Source organism: Pan troglodytes, chromosome 17 (assembly GCF_028858775.2).
Source record: "Pan troglodytes isolate AG18354 chromosome 17, NHGRI_mPanTro3-v2.0_pri, whole genome shotgun sequence".
Taxonomy (NCBI): Eukaryota; Metazoa; Chordata; class Mammalia; order Primates; family Hominidae; genus Pan; species Pan troglodytes.
In genome coordinates this window covers 18,334,020-18,355,158 of record NC_072415.2, presented here as the reverse complement: position 1 = coordinate 18,355,158, position 21,139 = coordinate 18,334,020, and the positions used below count along the sequence as shown (strand labels likewise).

The window sequence follows — 21,139 nt, the reverse complement described above, 5'->3', positions numbered from 1 at the left end:
TGTTGTATACCACCTCGACAACTGCTCCAGACTTTGGCCAATACAGGAAATCCCACTTTATTTCTCAATACTGCCTTTCTGCTATATATAAAAAAAATCACATATAAAACCTTTTAATTTTATTGTTCTCTCTCTAAAGAACACTGGCAGCCAGCGCGGTGGCTCATGCCTGTAATCCCAGCACTTTGGGAGGCTGAGGCGAGCAGATCACTTGAGGTCAGGAGTTCGAGATCAGCCTGGCCAACATGGCGAAACCCTGTCTCTACTAAAAATACAAAAATGAGCTGGGTGTGGTGGCGTGTGCCGGTAATCCCAGTTTCTTGGAAGGCTGAGGCGGGAGAATCGCTTGAACTGGGGAAGCGGAGGTTGCAGTGAGCTGACATTGCGCCACTGCACTTCAGCCTGGGTGACCGAGCAAAACTCTATCTCAAAAAAACAAACAAACAAACAACAACAACAACAACAACAAACAGGCAATGAAGCCAAAGAATTAAAATTAAATCCTGACTTTTACCACTAGCCAGCTGCCTCAGGACAAATCATTTTAGTGATGACTTTTCTCATCCGTTAAATGGGGATGTCAATGATACCTCCATTTAATAAGATTCTGTTGAGACTATGCATTCACTATGCATGGAAGTACCTGGTACAATATCTGACTTATTACAGGGACTCAATAATGTTCTCACTGCTCTCTCCTTCCTTTAGCCCATTCTTTTCCAATGTTTATCAGTTACTCCCAAAATAAATAAAATCTTTCATTTTCAGTATTTCATTTATAGCTGGTAATACCGCATTTTTTAAAAAGTGCATCACAAATAAAAAAGAAAGTCAGAAGTTTCTAACATGAGTTAAATAACAAGAGAGTCACTGGCTAGCTCTTAAAAGCCTCACTCAAAATTCTCTACAAAAATTCAAAAATTCTCTACAAAATCTGAAATCTACTTTACCAATGAAATAATATTTTCTCAACACTAGCATTCAAAATGAATATCATGCTTAAAAATTCTTAACTTCTAAGTTTTTAAACAATACTGTTTTAAAATATTTTTTACTGAAAACATGTAATATTTTCACTGGATTTATGGTCTGACCTGGCACTGTAGCCATTCTTTTCTTTCTTTCTTTTTTTTTTCTTCTTCTTTTGAGACAAGGTCTCACTCTGTCACCCGGGCTGGAGGGCAGTGGTACAATTATGGCTCACTGCAGCTTCAACTTCCTTGGGCTGAGATGATCCTCCCACCTTAGCCTCCCTAGTAGCTGGGAAAACAGGTACACACCACCAGGCCTGGCTAATTTTTTTTGGAATTTTTTAGAAACAGGGTTTCACCATGTTGTCCAAGCTGGTCTCAAACTCCTGGACTTAAGCAATGGGCCTGCCTTGGCCTCTCAAAGTGCTAGGATTACAGGAATGAGCCACCACGCACTATTTTCTATTATAAAAATGAATTTAAACAATGGATCTTCTAAGTTCCAAGGCAATTGACTACTTTAGTTATCCCTCCTGGCAGTGTCCCAGGACAATCCCCACTTTGTCCACCAGCCTGTTCAGGAGAAGGTACCATTTCATTGCTTCCCCGGCACAGGGTACACATTGCTCTCACAGCATGTACCATTCTCACCACAGGCAGGTGCGGCTTAGGGCAAGGATTTTAACTTTCAAAGATGGCAGAGCCTAACTCTGTGGTGTGCATTAGAAAAAAACTTGTTAAACTGAACCTAGGGCAGTCACTTTAACTATCAGAGAGTCCCTACTAATATAATGAAAGCCTCAGAAATCAAAAAGTTAGATTACATTCAGTATATATATTTTTAAAGCTGAGAAGGTCTTGTTGCAATTATTCCCAGTGAGAAATCACAATTAACTGAGTTTTACATGATTGGATGACTCTAACCATCCATATAACCCTCCCCTTCTTTTTTTGTTTTGCTTTTTGTTTGTTTTTGTTATTGTTTTTTGTGGTTTTTTTTGAGACAGAGTCTTGCTCTGTCACCAGGCTGGAGTGTACTGGCGCGATCTTGGCTCACTGCAATCTCCACCTCCCAGGTTCAAGGGATTCCCCTGCCTCAGCCTCTTGAGTAGCTGGGAGTACAGGTGTGCACCACCATGCCGGGGTACTTTTTGTATTTTAGTAGAGTCGGGGTTTCACCATGTTGGCCAGGACAGTCTCGATCTCCTGACCTCGTGATCCGCCCGCCTCGGCCTCCCGGAGTGCTGGGATTACAGCTGTGAGCTACCGTGCCCAATCAACCCTATCCTTCTTCCTAGGGAGGTGGGAAAAACCCTGTTATATAACCCTATCTCTCCCTCTAGAGCTGGGGGGAGAAAAATCACAAAACCATTGCAAATACCAACACCAGCGATGGCTTCCAACCATAGCAAAGACCCAAGAATCACTCAGCAAGCTTGCTCTTTTCTCTGCTCAATTACCTTGCCTACAGGAGCTGATCCATTCTTCTTCAAGAAGTCATTTTATATCATCTTTCTCTTTAATCCAACACTCTTTTCTGCCTCTCTAGGGCTCAGCTCCAAATAAAACAATCATTTTCCCACTTTCAAATGTACAAACTGATAGGAATCTCTACTTATTTGCCCTTTCTTCCTTTCACAGTGGAGGAGTAGGTCTTCTATTCCTGTTTAAAGGTCAGCCCCACTCTCCTAACCCCTCATACCCTCCAGTGCAATCCCATTTCTGTACTCCCTTTACAAGCAAACCTCCCGAAAGGGCAGTAGCAACGCTGATGGTAGCAATGATGAGGGCTATGAGGCTGCAGAAGGCCTGGAAGATGAAGATGAAAAGAGAAAAATCTCAGGTATTCGTTTGCATAGAGTCATGAAGGTAAGGCAGCAGTTTATGTAGTACTTGTTTTTCTAAAGAGTTGTTATTTCTTCTTTTTTTTCTAGAGAGACAGGATCTCACTCTGTCACCCAGGCTAGAGTGCAATGGTGTGATCGTGGCTCACTGCAGCCTCTGCCTCCTGAGTAGCTGGGACTACAGGTGCATGGTGACACCTGGCTAATTTTTAAATTTTCTGCAGAGATGAGGTCTTGCTATGTTGCTCAGGCTAGTTTTGAACCCCTGGGCTCGAGCAATCCTCCTGCCTTGGTCTCCCAAAGTGCTAGGATTATAGACATGAGCCACTATCTGTAATGCGCCCATCTCTCCTTTCCCTCCTTCCCCTCCTTCCATTCACTGTTTAATTCATTCCCATCTAACGTCTTTCCTTCTGAAACCACTGAAACACAAATACTAAAGTCACAAATAATCTCTATATATGAAGTTTAACCCATTCTCATCCTAAATGACTGCTTAATAGCATCCAACACAAGTGACTCATTTCTTCTGTTCTAAACACTCTGGATTCTAGATTTTCTCTCAGCAACTACTTCTCAATCTGTCTACAGATCCTTCCTCCTGCAACTGTTTAATTGATGGAGTTCCTCAGAGCTCATGCACTCCACTTTCTTCCAAAATCTCTTGCAAAGTGCTCTTATACATAGCCAATGCTATGAATACAATATGTATTCCGATATTTCCTTAACTTATATTACTAATCTACAGTTTGTCTCTGGGATGCAGGCAATATATCATATGGTCTACTTAATACTTCCATGTGAATAAGTAATAAGCACCTCAAACCATAATGTTTGTTTATTGTCTACTTTCTCCACTAAAATGTAAGGTCCATAATGCTTTGGATCTTGTCTATTTTGTTCACCATTGTGAACAAAATGCTGTATGTTATACAGCACTTGGTTCATAGCAGATGCTAAATAAATATCTCATAATTAAATTGGTAAGTTGTTTTATAACAGTAATACATCTACTTCTGAGTTCCTTTTTGTATATATAAAATAAAATAGTAGAAATCTTTTCAAAAACTTATAGAATTGTATTCTTAAAAGTCTGGGTTGTGGCTGGGCGCGGTGGCTCACGCCTGTAATCCCAGCATTTTGGGAGGCCGAGGCAGGCAGATCACGAGGTCAGGAGATTGAGACCATCCTGGCTAACACGGAGAAACCCTGTGTCTACTAAAAATACAAAAACAAAATTAGCCGGGCGTGGTGACCGGTGCCTGTAGTCCCAGCTACTCGGGAGGCTGAGGCGGGAGAATGGCATGGCAGGAGGCAGAGCTTGCAGTGAGCCAACATCACGCCACTGCACTCCAGTCTGGGTGACAGAGCGAGACTCCGTCTCAGAAAAAAAAAAAAAGAAATATGGGGTGGGAGAGGCGTGGAGCAAGAGGGCTGAATAGACAGCTTTATTGATCATCAGCCCTGCAGGAACACCAAATTTAACAACTATCACAAAAATGGCACCTTCATAAGAACCAGAAATCAGTACCAGGTTTTAACTTCAGACCACTGAAAGAGGCACCAAAGAGGGTAGGAAAGACAGTCTTGAATTGCTGATGCCACCCCTCCTCCACCTCCTGGCAGTGGCCATGGGCCGCAGAGAGAATCTGTGTGCTTGGGAAAAGAAAAGCACAGCAATTGTGAGACTTTGCACCGAATTCAGTGCTGTCCTGTCACAGGGGAAAGTAAATCGGGCTGAGGCCAATGCCCACTCACAGAAGGAACATTAAGACCAGCGCTAGCCACAGAGGAATCGCCTAAATGCCTATCCCAGTAGTGGGAACTTGAGTTCTGGCAAGCCTTACCACTGCGTGCTTAAGTGCTCTGAGGCTCTAAATGAACTTCAAAGGCACTCTAAGCCACAAGGACTGCAACTCCTGGCAAGTCCTGGTGCTGAGCTGGGCTCAGAGCCAGTGGACTTGTGGGGTACATGACCTACTGAGACACCAGCCAGGATGGCTAAAAGAGTACTTGCACTATCCCTCTCCCAACGCCAGGCAGCACAGTCTGCAGCTCCAAAAGAGACCCCTTTTTTCCACTTGAAGAGAGGAGAGGGAAAAGAGGACTATATCTTGCATATTGAATACCAGCTTCAGCCACAGTAAGACAGAATAAGGGAGGAGACCACCCCTCATATTGTCTTATGCCCAGTTTCTGCCTCCAAAGAAAGAAGAAGTAAAAACTAAAAGGCAGAAATGAAGTCCACCAGCAGACAGCCCGGCACCACACCCTGGGCCTGGTAGTTAAAGATCAACCCCTGACCTAATTGGTTATTTGCATTAAAAAAGCACTGTGAAGATCCCTGTCCTATTCTGTTCCGTTCTAATTACCAGTGTATGCAACCCTCAGTCACGTACCCCCTGCTTGCTCAATCGATCACGACCCTCTCACGTGGACCCCCTTAGAGTTGTGAGCCCTTAAAAGGGACAGGAATTGCTCACTCCAGGAGCTCTCTTGAGACAGGAGTCTTGCCAATGCTCCCAGCCAAATAAACCCCTTCCTTCTTTAACTCGGTGTCTGAGGGGTTTTGTCTGCGGCTTTTCCTGCTACAAGAACACCAGGCAGTCATGAGCCCCTCATTCCAGGCCCCAGCTAATGGATTTCTAGGTATACCCTGGGGCAGAAAGGAACCTGCTGCCTTGAACAGAAGGAACCAGTCTTGGCAGGATTCATCACCTGCTGACTAATGAGTCCTTGGGCCCTAAATAATCAGCAGCAATACCCAGGTAGTACACCATGGACCTTGGGTTAGACTACAGGATGAGTTGGCTTCAGGTGAGACCCAGCCCCTTCCCAGCTGTGGTAGCTAAGGTGAAAGACTTCTTGTGCTTGAGTAAAGCAGAGGGAGAAGTAAAAGGGGCTTTATCTTGCAATTTAGGTACCAGCTTGGCCACAGTGGGGTAGAGCACCAAGTGGGCTCTTGGGGCTCCCAATAAGAGGACATGGCTCTAGGACAGCATTTCCGGATCTGCACTGGGCCAGAGGGGAGCCCACTGCCCTGAAGGGTGAGTCCCAGGGCCTGGCAGCATTCACTAAAAACTGACTGGAAAGGCCTTGGGCCCTCAATGAACATCAGCAGTAGCCTTGCAGTAATCCCCATGGGCCTGTGGTGGTGGCCATGGGGTGAGGCTCCTCTGCCTGTGGAAGAGGCGAGGGAAGAGTGGGAAGGACTGTGTCCCATGGTTTGAGTGCTAGCTCAACCACAGTAGAACAGAATACCAGGCAGAACAGGAGGCAGATTTCTAAGGTTTCTGACTCCAGTCCCTAGTGACCAAACAGCATCTCTAGACCTACCCGGGGCCTGGGGGAACTTGCTGCCCTGAAGGGAAGGACAAAGGCCTGGCTGACACCTACATTAAAACAAACAAACAAACAAAACAAACAAACAAAAACTTCAAATAAACAACCTAAAAATGCATCCTAAAGAACTAGAAAACTAGTTTCTAGAAAACTAGAAAACTCCAAATTAGTAAAGGCAAAGAATAAAGATCAGAACAGAAATAAATAAAAGTGAAACAAGACAAAAGATCAGCAAAACAAAAAGCTGATTTTTTGAAAAGACAAATAAAATTGACAAACCTTTAGCCAGACTATGAAAAAAAGACAAAAGACCTAAATAAACAAAATCAAAGATGTAAAAGGAGACATTAGAACTGATACCAGCTGGGCGCGGTGGCTCATGCCTGTAATCCCAGCACTTTGGGAGGCCGAGGTGGGTGGATCACGAGGTCAGGAGTTCAAGACCAGCCTAGCCAAGATGGTGAAACCCCGTCTCTACTAAAAATACAAAAATTAGCTGGGCATGATGGCACGTGTCTGTAATCCTAGCTACTTGGGAGGCTGATGCACAGAATTGCTTAAACCTGGGAGGCGGAGGTTGCAATGAGCTGAGATTGCACCACTGCACTCCAGCCTGGGCAACACAGCAAGACTCTGTTCAAAAAAAAAAAAAAAAAAAAGAACTGATACCCCAGAAAGTCAAAGGATTATTAGTGTCTACTATGAACAACTACATCCCAATAAATTGGAAAATTTAGATGAAAAGGATAAATTCTTAGACACATACAACCTACCAAGATCGAACCATGAAGAAATCCAAAACCTGAACAGATAAATAATAAGTAATGAGATCAAAGTGATAAAAAGCTTCCCGGCAAAGAAAATCCTAGGACCCAATAGCTTCACAGCTGATTCTACCTAACATTTAAAGAAGAACTAATACCAATCCTTCTCAAACTATTCTGAAAAATAGGAGGGAATATTTCTTCCAAACTCATTCTCAAAGGTGAGTAATCCCCCGACATCAAAACCAGACAAAAGACACATCAAAAAAACAAATCTACAGGCCAGTATCACTGATGAATATTAATGCAAAAATCATCAATAAAGTACTAGCAAATCAAATCCAACAACACCTTAAAAAGATCATGCATTAAAACCAACCCAGTTGTTGCATAGAGCTGATAAATTTCTCTGAATAGACATAGAAATTGATTCTCCCAGTCTTAACACCTGAAAAAGTTTCATTTGTCTTATCCAAGTTCCTTTCTCAGGAAACCACCCATCAGGCCTCCCAGAGTATGAAGGAGCTGAAACTTACCAGATCACTGCACCTGGACAATGAGAGGTCAAATCCCCCACCCATCATGATTGCCTAACCGACCACCTGCTTCCTGTTGACCAACTTCTTTTCCTCACCCCTCCCTAACGCTTGTTTTCCCACACATGGTTACATTTCTTCCCTGTATATAAACCCCTAATTTTAGTTGGCCATGGAGATGACTTGAGACTGATCTCCCATCTCCTCAGCTGCAGGCACCCAATTAAAGCCTTCTCCCCTGGCAATAACTGTTGTCTCATTGACTGGTTTTCTGTCCAGCGAGTAGCAGTACCTAAACAGAATCCCTGGCACTTTGGCAACAGAACCAGAACCAGACAAAGACTTATCAAAAAAAAAAAAAAAATTTGGATACTGAATACCTAATTATTAAAAAAGAAAAATAAAAAAAGAAATCTACAGGCCATTATCACTGATGAATGTTGATGTAAAAATCCTCAAGAAAATTCTAGCCAACTGAATTCAACAACACATTAAAAAGATCATTCATCCTAACCAAGTGGGATTTTTCCCAGGGATGCAAAGATGGTTCAACATATGCAAATCAATCAATCTGACACATCATATCAACAGAATGAAGGACAAAAACCATATGATTATTCCAACTGATGTTGAAAAAGCATTTCATAAAATTCAACATCCCTTCATGATAAAAACCCTCAAAAAACTGGGTATATAAGGAACATATCTCAACACAATAAAAGGCATATATGAGTAACTCATGGCTAGTATCATACTGAGTAGGGAAAAACTAAAAGCCTTTCTTCTAAGATCAGGAACACGATAAGGATGCCCACTTTCATCATTGTTATTCAACACAGTACTGGAAGTCCTAGCTAGAGCAATCAGACAACAGAAAGAAAGGGCATTGAAACTGAAAAGGAAGAAGTCAAATTATACTTGCTTGCAGAAAATATGATCTTATATTTGGAAAAACCTAAATCTGAACCCCTCCCGAAAATCCATTAGAATTGATAAATTCAGTAAAGTTGGAGGATACAAAATCAACATACAAAAATCAGTCACATTTCCATATGCCAATAGCAAACAAGCTGAAAAAGAAATCAAGAAAGTAATCCCATTTACAATAGCTACAAAAAAAAATACCTAGGAATTAAAGTGAAAGGTCTCTATAATGAAAACTATAAAACACTGATGCAAGAAATTGAAGAGGACACACAAAAAATGGAAAGATAGTCGATGTTCATGGATTGGAAGAATCAACATTGTTAAAATGTCCATATTACCCAAAGCTATCTTACAGATTCAATACAATCCCTATAAAAATGCCAATGACATTCTTCATAGAAATAGAAAAAAAATCCTAAAATTTATATGGAACCACAAAAGATCCAGAATAGCCAAAGGTATCCTAAGCAAAAAGAACAAAACTGTAGGAATCATGTTAACTTTAAATTATACTACAAATATACAAATAATACTGTGTCCGGAATTGGTGGGTTCTTGGTCTCGCTGATTTCAAGAATGAAGTTGCGGACCCTCACGGTGAGTGTTATAGTTCTTAAAGATGGTGTGTCCGGAGTTTTTGCCTTCAGATGTTCAGATGCGTCCGGAGTTTCTTCCTTCTGGTGGGTTCATGGTCTTGCTGGCTTCAGGAGTGAAGCTGCAGACCTTGGCGGTGAGTGTTACAGCTCATAAAGGTGGTGAGGACCCAAAGAGTGAGCAGCAGCAAGACTTACTGCAAAGAGCGAAAGAACAAAGCTTCCACAGTGTGGAAGGGGACCCCAGCAGGTTGCCACTGCTGGCTTGGGCAGCCTGCTTTTATTCCCTTATCCGACCCCACCCATATCCTGCTGATTGGTCCATTTCACGGAGAGCTGATTGGTCCATTTTACAGAGAGCTGACTGGTCCCTTTTGACAGGGTGCTGATTGGTGCGTTTACAAACCTTGAGCTAGACACAAAAGTTCTCCAAGTCCCCACCCGACTCAGAAGCCCAGCTGGCTTCACCTAGTGGATCCCGCGTTGGGGCTGCGGGTGGAGCTGCTCACCAGTCCCGCGCCACACGCCCGCACTCCTCAGCCCTTGGGCAGTCGATGGGACCAGTCACTGCGGAGCAGGGGGTGGCGCCCGTTGGGGAGGCTTGGGCCTCACGGGAGACCATGGCAGGGGGGCAGGGACAGGGCTCAGGCATGGCAGGCTGCAGGTCCCAAGCCCTGCCCCCCGGGCAGGCAGCTGAGGCCCAGTGAGAATTTGAGTGCAGGCAAGCCGACAGTGCTGGGGGACCCAGCGCACCCTCTGCAGCTGCTGGCCCGGGTGCTAAGCCCCTCACTTCCCAGGGCCGGTGCTGCCAGCCACTCCAAGTGTGGGGCCTGCCGAGCCAGTGCCCGCCCAGAACTCATGCTGGCCCGCGAGCGCCCGGCGCAGACCCAGTTCCCGCCCACACCTCTCTCTCTCCCTACCTCCCTGCAAGCAGAGGGAGCCGGCTCCAGCCTTGGCCAGCCCAGAGAGGGGCTCCCGCAGTGCGGCGGCAGGCTGAACGGCTCCTCAAGCGCAGCAAGAGTGGATGCTGAGGCCTGAGGAGGCACCAAGAGCGAGCAAGGGCTGCTAGCACATTGTCACCTCTCACCACAATATACAAATATATATATATATATATATATATATATATGAAATACCACAAATATACAAATACTACAACTATATTACACTACAAAGCTACGGTAACCAAAACATCATGGTACTGGCATAAAAACAGATACACAGACCAATGGAACAGAATAGAGCACTCAGAAATAGATCCATACATCTACAATGAACTCATCTTGGACAAAGTTGCCAAGAACATACACTGGGGAAAAGACGGTCTCTTCAATAAATGGTGGGAAAAATGAGAAAACTGGATATCCACATGCAGAGGAATGAAACTAGACCCCTATCTATTGCTATGTACAAAAATAAAATCATACTGGATTAAAGACTTAAATCTAAGACCTCAAATTATGAAACAAATGTGTCCGGAATTGGTGGGTTCTTGGTCTCACTGACTTCAAGAACGAAGCCACGGACCCTTGCAGTGTTCCAGTTCTTAAAGATGGTGTGCCCGGAGTTTGTTCCTTCAGATGTTTAGATGTGTCCAGAGTTTCTTTCTTCTGGTGGATTCCTGGTCTCACTGGCTTCAGGAGTAAAGCTGCAGACCTTTGCAGTGAGTGTTACAGTTCTTAAAAGCGGCACGTCTGGAGTTGTTCGTGCCTCCTGGTGGGTTTGCGGTCTCGCTGGCTTCAGGAGTGAAGCTGCAGACTTTCGTGGTGAGTGTTACAGCTCACAAAGGCAGTGCAAACCCAAAGAGTGAGCACCAGCAAGATTTACTGCAAAGAGTGAAAGAACAAACCTTTCACAGTGTGGAAGGGGACCCGAGCAGCTTGCCACTGCTGTCTTGGGCAGCCTGCTTTTATTCTCTTATCTGGCCCCACTCACATCCTGCTGATTGGTCCATTTTACAGAGAGCTGATTGGTCTGTTTTACAGAGAGCTGATTAGTCCGTTTTGACAGAGGGCTGATTGGTGCGTTTACAATCCCTGAGCTACACACAGAGTGCTGATTGGTGCATTTACAATCCTCTAGCTAGACATAAAAGTTCTCCAAGTCCACACCAGATTAGCTAGATACAGAGTGCTGACTGGTGCGTCCACAAACCCGGAGCTAGACACAGAGGGCTGATTGGTGCATTTACAATCTTCTAGCTAGACATAAAAGTTCTCCAAGTCCCCACCAGATTAGCTAGATACAGAGTGCTGACTCGTGCATCCACAAACCTCGAGCTAGACACAGAGTGCTGATTGGTGCATTTACAAACTTTGAGCTAGACACAGACTGCTGATTGGTGCATTTACAATCCTCTAGCTAGACATAAAAGTTCTCCAAGACCCTACCCAACTCAGGAGCCCAGCTGGCTTCCCCTAGTGGATCCTGCACCAGGGCAGCGGGCAGAGGTGCCCACCAGTCCCGTGCCGCGTGCCTGCACTCCTCAGCCCTTGGGCGGTAGATGGGACCAGGCGCCTCAGAGCAGGGGTAGGCGCCCCTTGGGGAGGCTCCATCTGCTTAGGAGCCCACAGGGTGGGGTGGGGGGGCACCGGCATGGCAGGCTGCAGGTCCCAAGCCCTGCCCCGCAGGGAGGCAGCTGAGGCCTAGTGAGAATTCGAGCACAGTGCGGACGGGCCAGCAATGCTGGGGGACCCAGCGCACCCTCCACAGCTGCTGGCGCGGGTGCTAAGCCTCTCACTGCCCGGGCCGGTGTCGCCAGCCGGTGGCTCCGAGTGCCGGCCGGGCGAGACCGCACCCACCCGGAACTCGTGCTGACCTGCGAACACCACACGCAGCCCCAGTTGCCACCTGCGCCTCTCCCTCCACACCTCCCTGCAAGCAGAGGGAGCTGGCTCCGGCTTCAGCCAGCCCAGAGAGGGGCTCCCACGGTGCAGCAGCAGGCTGAAGGGCTCCTCAAGCACAGCCAGAGTGGACGCCGTGGCCTGAGGAGGTGCCAAGAGCAAGCGAGGGCTGCTAGCACGTTGTCACCTCTCACTACTACAAGAAAACATTGGGGAAACTCTCCAGGATGTTAGACTGGGCAAAGATTTCTTGAGTAATAAACCACAGGCACAGGGAACCAAAGCAAAAATTGACAAATGGGATCACATGAAGTTAAATAGCTTTTGCCAGTGAAGAAAACAACAAAATGAAGAAACAACCCAAAGAATGGGAGAAAATATGTGCAAACTGTCCATCTGACAAGGGGTAATAACCACAATATATAAGGAGCTCAAACAATTCTATAGGAAAAAATCTAATAATCTGATTAAAAATGGGCAAAAGATCTGAATAGACATTTCTCAAAGTAAGAATTAGAAATGGCAAACAGGTATATGAAAAGGTGCTTGACATCATTGATTGTCAGAGTAATACAAATCAAAACTACAATGATATCTCATTCCAGTTAAAATGGCTTCTATCTAAAAGACAATAACAAATGCTGGTGAGGATGTGGAGAAAAGGGAACCCTTGTACACTGCTGGTGGGAAAGTAAATTAGTACAACCACTATCAGGAACAGTTTGGAGGTTCCTCAAAAAGTACCAATAGAGTCCATACGATCCAGCAATCCCCCTCCTAGTTATATACCCAAAAGAAAGGAAATCAGTATATCAAAGAGATATCTGCACTCCCATGTTTACTGCAGCACTATTTACAATAGCTAAGATTTGGAAACAACCTAAGTGTCCATCAACAGATAAATGGAGAAAGAAAATGTGGTACATATATCTAATAGAATACTATTCAGCCATGAAAAAGAATGAGATCCTGTCATTTGCAACAACATGAATGGAACTATGTGTCATTATATTAAGTAAAATAAGCCAGGCACAGAAAGACAAACTTCACGTGTTCTTACTTATTTGTGGGAGCTAAAAATTAAAACAATTGAATTTCTGGAGATAGCAGAAGGAAAGGCTGAGTGTGGTGGCTCACATCTCTAATCCCAGCACTTTGGCATGCCAAGGCGGGCGGATCACTTGAGGTCAGGAGTTCGAGACCAGCCTAGCCAACATGGTGAAACCCCATCTCTACTAAAAATACAAAAAATTAGCCAGGCATGGTAGGATGTGTCTATAATCCCAGCTACTTGGAAGGCTGAGGTGGGAGAACTGCTGGAATCCGGGAGGCAAAGGTTGGCAGTGAGCCAAGATCGCCCCACTGCACTCTAGCCTGGGTGACAGAGCAAGACTCCATCTCAAAAAAACAAAACTAAACAAACAAAACAACAACAAAAAGAACAAATAAGACTAATATTTGCTAGCACAACAGGGTGACTACAGTTTAAAATAATTTAACTGTACATTTAAAAATAAGCAAGAGTATAGTTGGATTGTTTGTAACACAAAGGATAAATGCTTGAAGTGATGGAGACCCCATTACCCCAGTGATTATTACGCACTGGATGTCTGTATCAAAATATCTTACGTAACCCATAAATACATACACCTACTACATATCCCCACAAATTAAAAAGAAAAAAGAAATATTTAAAAATCTGGCTTAGCAAGAAAAATAGTTTGGCTATCTTTGAATATAGGTGGTCTCCTTACACAAGTTACACTGAATTTAGGTTCTTCTTTTTAAAATATAAAACAAACTAGAATAGATCATTTAATTTTTTTTGAGACGGAGTTTTGCTCTTGTTGCCCAGGCTGGAGTGCAACGGCATGATCTTGCCTCACCACAACCTCTGCCTCCCAGGTTCAGGCGATTCTCCTGCCTCAGCCTCCCAAGTAGCTGGGATTACAGGCATGCGCCACCATGCCCAGCTAATGTATTTTTAGTAGAGACGGGGTTTCTCCATGTTGGTCAGGCTGGTCTCGAACTCCCGACCTCAGGTGATCCGCCCGCCTTGGCCTCCCAAAGTGCTGGGATTACAGGCTTGAGCCACCGCGCCCGGCCATTAAATTATTTTTACCAAGACCACCATCAGCACTATCATCACCTCACATCATTTTACTACTACATCTCCACAGTCTCTTATCTAAAATCTTTAAGGTTAGCTGTGTTTGTGAGTTCATAATTTTCAGATTTTTAGAAAGGTTTATTAAAGACATCCCATATCTTTTGTACTTCTCCCAAGTGGGATCTGGGTCAGAATCCTATAATCAACACATTAATATTCCTATAGTGAAATATATGAATATTTACAGCTAGCAGGAAAAGAAAGACTACTTATATACATAGTCTCATATCAGTTCAGGTTAAATTTTGCCACCAAATGAGTTTGGGTGCCACAATTGCAAAAGAACTTTTGATTTTCTGAGCTTTTTGAATTACACAGTAACAAGTAAGGGCTGTACAATAGTACTATCACCAGCAACATTAGTACAATTGTCTGACCTCTGGGAAGGATTGTTAATGAGATTGACAATAACAGCATCCAAGTTAAGTTTACAAAGTTTTCTTTTTGTAATCAGAAAACTAGCATTCAGTTTGATTCATTCTTTCTTATTAGTGGGAGAGCAAGAGAAATAAGAAGGATGGCACAGACTCTATATCCTACCCACATTTTCATCCACTAAAATGTTCTAACATCAGGGATTTACAACCTTGTTTATGCTATGGACCTCTTTAGTATTCTGATGAAATCTATTAATTTATTCTCATAATAATGTATTTGTTTTGTTTTCTGTTTCTGAGACATGATCTCACTCTGTCACTCAGGCTGGAGTGCAGTGGTGTAATCATGGCTCACTGGAGCCTTGACTTCCTGGGCTCAAGTGATCCTCCCATCTCAGCCTCCAGAGTAGCTAGGACCACAGGCACCTGCCACCAACACCTGACTAAATTTATTTTATTTTCTTAACATTTTATTTTGTATTTTTTGTTTTATTTTATTTTATTATTTTATGTTCCAGGTTACATGTGCAGGATGTGGAAGTTTGTTACATAAACATGTACGATGGTAGTCTGCTGCACCCATCAACCCATTACCTAGGTATTAGGCCCAGCATGCATTAGCTATTTTTCCTGATGCTCTCCCACCCCCCACCCCCAATGCCTGGCTAGTTTTTTAAAAAATTTTGTAGAGAAAGGGTCTCACTATGTTGCCTAGGCTGGTCTTGAACTTCTGAGCTCAAGTGATCCTTCTGCTTCTGCCTCCCAACGTGCTGGGATTACAGGCATGAGCCACCACACATAGCCTATAGTAATGTCTTTAAATGCATACAACACAACTTCTAAGATTATAAAATATACTAAAATATAGTTAACACAATAACAAAATTATAATATAGTTTCATGTATATGCTTCTTTATACATACATTAAATTACATGATATTGGCAGATGCAATTAATTTTAGAGTGGTGATGAGTATATTTGAGAGATATGCAATCACTGTAATTTAACATGAAAAGATCTGTGTTTTCTATTGGTGACAACATGAATATGCTAATACTATTGTGGTTTATCACTTAGATTCACAGTTGAATGAAATGTTTAATTCCAGTTACAGGGTAGCAAAAGTAACAATGCATTTTCTCCCATTCATACTCACAGATACCCCCAACCCCGATTATGAATCCCTGTTCTATACTCATTTAAAAAAAAAAATCTGAGTTCTAGGTATATGGTGTTGATCTATACATTTATATAAGAAAGTATTATCTATGAGCATCAAAATAATACAAATTTCACACAACTATTATATTAACCTTTTTTTTTAAGAGATGGGGGTCTCCAGCCCAGGCTGGAGTGCATTGGCCCTTCATAGGTGTGATCATAATGTACATCAGCCTAGAACTCTTGGCATCAAACAATCCTCCTGCTTCCGCCTCCCAAGTAGCCGGGACTAGAAAACTCTCATATTTGCTAAATTCATTTAGGTTCCTATGAGTAGATATAAATTAGAACATTACGAGATATTCCAATTATTCATAAAAACAAATGCAATCATGTTACCTGAATGTAAAAACTTCATCTATATAGTCCAATGAATCTTCTAAAAATAGTTGTGATACAAGAAATATGTATTGTCCTTTTCCATGTTATTGGCATCAATTGTAACTATAATCCCTTAGATCTTTAGAAGATTCTTGGGGCAAATAAAAAACCCCAAAACTGTTACCACTCAAAATAGAACAAGATACCGAAAAAGAAAAATTAAAGGAATATAAAATTATTTAAACACTTAGGAGTTACAGAAGAACGTAAGATGAAAATATACTATTAAAGCCAAACAAATCTATTTTTATGTACAAAAGCATTCCTGAAATGTGTAAATTATTCAAGAGCAAACTATTAAATTCTATCTTTTTCTAATGAATAAAAATCATACATAAAGCCGATGTAAATAGAGTATATATATTTTGTTTTACATATCTTCAGTTTCTTAAACAGCTATTCTTTTCCTGAAATTCATGTTGCATAAAAGGGGCTTTTCATACTGATACAAAAGCATAGTTTTACAATGTCAGGTTAGAACTAGCCAAGTTCATCCTAAAATTCATATGAAAAAATAAACTAGCAAAACATCCAGGAAAATTAAAGGGTCCCAGCTCTATCACATACTTAAGGATCTAATCAATGATTAGAGCAGTGTGACCCTAGAGCATAAACAGGCATACAGACTAATGGAACAGACCCAGTGCGCAAAGAAAGTTGGACTGGGTAGTGGCAGTCATTGGAAAAAAAATGAAACCAAGAAACTACTAGGAGAATAAAGGGGGCGAATTAGAGAAGACTTCCCTAACTATGAGTCAAACTCTAGAAGCCATAAGGAGAAAGACAGTTATGTTAAACATAAAACACATGTATAAGGCAAAACAAAAATTTTAAAACACCATGAACAAAGTAAAAAACAAAAAACAGTTTCTAAATCCACATGTAAGGAGCTTAGAAGTCACTACTCTATTCTGACAAGTAAAAAGCTGAACAAATGGAAAAATCAACAACTCTTCCTGGATCCATACAGATGAGAGCAGAGGGCAAACCAATGTCCCCAAGACTGGAGAGGCAGAGAGGTGAATACAGGTATTCGTGGCTTCCAGAGCAGAGCATTATAAGTGGAAACCGCCCTGGGAACCAGCGCCAGGGTGGGAAAAATAGAATGGTAACTGACCAAGTGCTAGGAGCTTAGCACAGCAAGCCTGAGAATTAAAAACTCCAGGGGACCTGGTCAGAGGAGGACCCTCACACTTGTGTATGTTTTACCGAAGAGAACTGAAAGCTCCAAAACTGAAAAGCAAAGAGAACAAAGACTGGGGAAAAACAAAAACAAAAAACAAAATGGAGTATCTAAGGACTGTGGGACAACTATTATGCAAAAGGTGTAAATTATGTGTAATAGGAATAACAAAAGAAGAAAGAAAGAAAAAGAAAAGAAAAAGATACCTGAAGGAATAATGACCAAGAATTTCCTTCAATTATTGTCAGACATCAAACTACAGGTCCAAAATTTTAAAGAACATCGAGCATGATAAATGCCAAAAAACTACACATAAGCATATCAGTTTCTAACTACAGAAAATCCAAGATACAGCAAAAATTCTTAAAGAAGTTAAAAGGACAAAAACCACACCTTACCTATGGAGGAACAAAGATAAGAATTACATTTGACATCTCAGAAACCATGCAAGCAAGAAGAAAATGGAATGAAATATTCAAAATGTTAAGAGAAAAACCTGCATCAACCTAGAGTTTTGTACTCAGCAAAATTACCCATCAGAAGTGAAGGAGAAATCAAAATTTTTCCTTTTTTTTCTTTTTTCTATTGGGAGGGAGCCTCGCTCTGTCGCCCAGGCTGGAGTGCAGTGGTGCAATCACAGCTCACTGCAACCTCTGCCTCCTGGGTTCAAACAATTCTTCTGCCTTAGCCTCCCGAGTAGCTGGGATTACAGGTGCACACCACCATGCCTGGCTAATTTTTGTATTTTAGCAGAGATGAGGTTTCACCACGTTGGTCAAGCTGGTCTCGAATTCCTGACCTCAAATGATCTTCCCGCCTCAGCCTCCCAAAGTCCTGGGATTACAGGTGAGCCACTGTGCCCGGCCAAGACTTTTCAAACAAATAAAAATGGAAGAAATTTGTTGTCAGTAGACATGCCTTGCAAGGAATGTTAACAGAAGTTCTTGGCCAGGCGCGGTGGCTCACGCCTGTAATCCCAGGAATCTGGGAGGCCGAGGCAGGCGGATCATGAGGTCAGGAGTACGAGACCAGCCTGGCCAATATGGTGAAACTCCATCTCTACTATAAATACAAAAGTTGGCTGGGCATGGTGGTGCACGCCTGTAGTCCCAGCTACTCGGGAGGCTGAGGGAGTAGATCGCTTGAACCTGGGAGGTGGAGGTTGCAGTGAGCCGAGATCGTGCCATTGCACTCCAGCCTGGGCGACAAAACAAACAAACAAACAAACAAACAAATTCTTTAGGCCGGGTGTGGTAGCTCGCTCCTATAATCCCAGCACTTTGGGAGGCCGAGGCTGGCAGATCACCTGAGGTCAGGAGTTTGAGACCAGCCTGGCCAACATGGCAAAACCTCATCTCTACCAAAAATACAAAAATTAGCTGGGCATGGTGGTGCATGCCTGTAATCCCAGCTACACGGGAGGCTGAGGCAGGAGAATGGCTTGAACCCGGGAGGTGGAGGCTGCGGTGAGCCGAGATTGCAACACTGCACTCCAGCCTGGGCCACAGAGTAAGACTCCGTCTCAAATAAAAAATAAATTAAAAAGAAGTTATTTAGAGAGAAAGAAAATAATATGGGTCAAAAATTCAGATCTACGTAAAGAAAGGAGGAGCACTGAAGTAAAAATAAGTGATGGTAAAATAAAAACTTTTATTTTGCTTATTCTTAATTGGTCTAATAGCTAACAGTTTGTCCAAAATAATAATAGCAACAATGTATTCAATTATGTATGCTTATGTATATATCTTATTCGGGATTATTTCATTAGTACAGGGCACTCACATCACCTATCAAGAGGTAGAGTGTTATTTGAACTGGGCTTGGATTAGCTGTAAATGTATACTAGAAATTCTAGGGAAACCAGTAAAGAAACTCAATAAAAGAATCAATAATTAATAACCTTCCAAAACAGAAAGCACCAGGACCAGATAGGTTCACTGGTGAATTCTACCAAACATTCAGAAAGAAATTATGTCAACCCTCTACAATCTACCTCAGAATATACAAGCAGAAGGAATATTTCTAATTCATCCTATGAGGCCAGCATTACCCTAATACCAAAAGCAGAAAAAGATATTATGAGAATACGACAGACCAATATCTCTCATGGACATAGATGCAAAAATCTTCAGTAGAATACTAGCAAATTGAATCCAACTATGTACCAAGAAAATTATACACCACAACCAAGTGGCATTTATCCCAGGTATGCAAGAAATAAAACTTAGTTCGCAGATGACATGATCATCTAAGTAGAAAATACAAAAGAATGAACAAAATCCCTCTGGAACTAATAAGCAATTATAGCAAGGTTGCAGGATACAAGCTTAATATACAAAAGTCAATCATTTTAATACATATCAGCAATGAACAAGTAGAATTTGAAATTAAAAATATAATACCACTTACATGAGCACCCCCCAAAATAAAATACTTAGGTGTCAATCTAACAAAATACACACAAGATCTGTATAAGGAAAAATACAAAACACTGATGAACAAAATGAAAGAACTAAAGACACGGAGAGACACTCCACATTCATGGACAGGAAGACTCATTGTCAAGATGTCAGTTCTTCCCAGCTTGATCTACAGATTCAATGCAATCCAAATTTCAGCAAATTATTTTGCAGATATTAACAAACTAGTTCTAAAGTTTATATAAAAAGGCAAAGGACCCAGAATAGCCCACATAATATTACTCTTAACTGGTGGATCACAGTGACATTTTGGGTCTCCTAGAATCACTATCCGTTCAGAGCCAGTGTCCAGCTATCCCTAAGAGGTCTGATTACTCCTTTTTCCCCAATATGCAGTTACACTGGTAAAAAGCCCTAAGTCCTTTGGGGAAGGATTAACAAAATATAGATTTTTGGTAGCATACCAGGATCCTTCCTTAAGGGAATTCAGCCTCCCTACATTCAATGGATTCTGGGTCTGGAAATGGCTCAAGTATGGGAATTGACTGAGGGTCATGACTCTCTGTTTTTATTAATCAAGTTTGAGTTTTGTTTACCTAACCTATAACTTTCCTGCTTATACAAATCAATTAAGAATTTACTACGTTTCCCATTTCACTTCCAGAAATGCCATGATCAAATAACCAAAGCCATTGGTCTTTGTGAGTTGGACTATTATGACTGCTGCTTTAACTCTGCTGTTCATTTTGGTAATCATGTCTGCCTTGCCTTTGGTGACTGAGTGCCACCATTTGGCTCCTGCCACCCTGGGATCCAATTATTTCCATTGCATTAGGTTTCCCAATTCAGTGACCAGAGTTCCCACTGTAAGGTCTGGCATACGTAGACGTAGAAGAGTGATCGGGGTACTTCAAGGATGCTGGGGTTCCCCTTACTAATTTATTTTTCACAGTCATGGTGAAAGTGTTTTCTGGACCTTCCCAGGGTGGGAACATAGGTTTTAAATGACAAATCCACTCTTACATGCCAATCATTTTTCTCATCTTACTACAAAGTTACCTTTGCAACCTAATTTTAGTATCACTCATGTATGCTACTGTCCAGCTATACTGATTTCTTACTCTTTCCTTTATATGCTCTACACTTTTCTCATCTCTATGCCACTGTTCAGTATCATTCCTATTTTCTGCATGGCCTTTCTCCTGCATTTTGTATGTCCAACTCTACTCATCTGTCCATCCTCTTGCTCTAAGGATCTCCTCTATGATGCCTTGGTATCCCTGATTCTACCATTGCATCACAATCTCTATGAATTAATGAAAACAACTATTTTTTTCTTCAGAATCTTCATGATGTTAATTTGCATGTTTATGTGGTATATTTCACTTGTTACCTTGGATTATGGCTAATTATATACCTATCTTAATTCTCCAACAAGACTAAGCTCCTTGAAGGCAAAATCCTTCTGTAATTCATCTTTATATCTTCACATTATTTTATAAACAGTAAGGACTCAAAAGTTAATGAGTGAATGAGCCAAGATATAAATTATTTCCTCTCAGACA

At 42.2% G+C, this 21,139-nt stretch overlaps 1 protein-coding gene across 16 annotated transcripts in view; it reads right to left on the bottom strand.

Moving 5' to 3' along the window:
* Window positions 1-21,139, bottom strand: part of SPIRE1 (spire type actin nucleation factor 1) — a 217,520-nt gene that overhangs the window by 102,331 nt on the left and 94,050 nt on the right. The window lies entirely within an intron of this gene.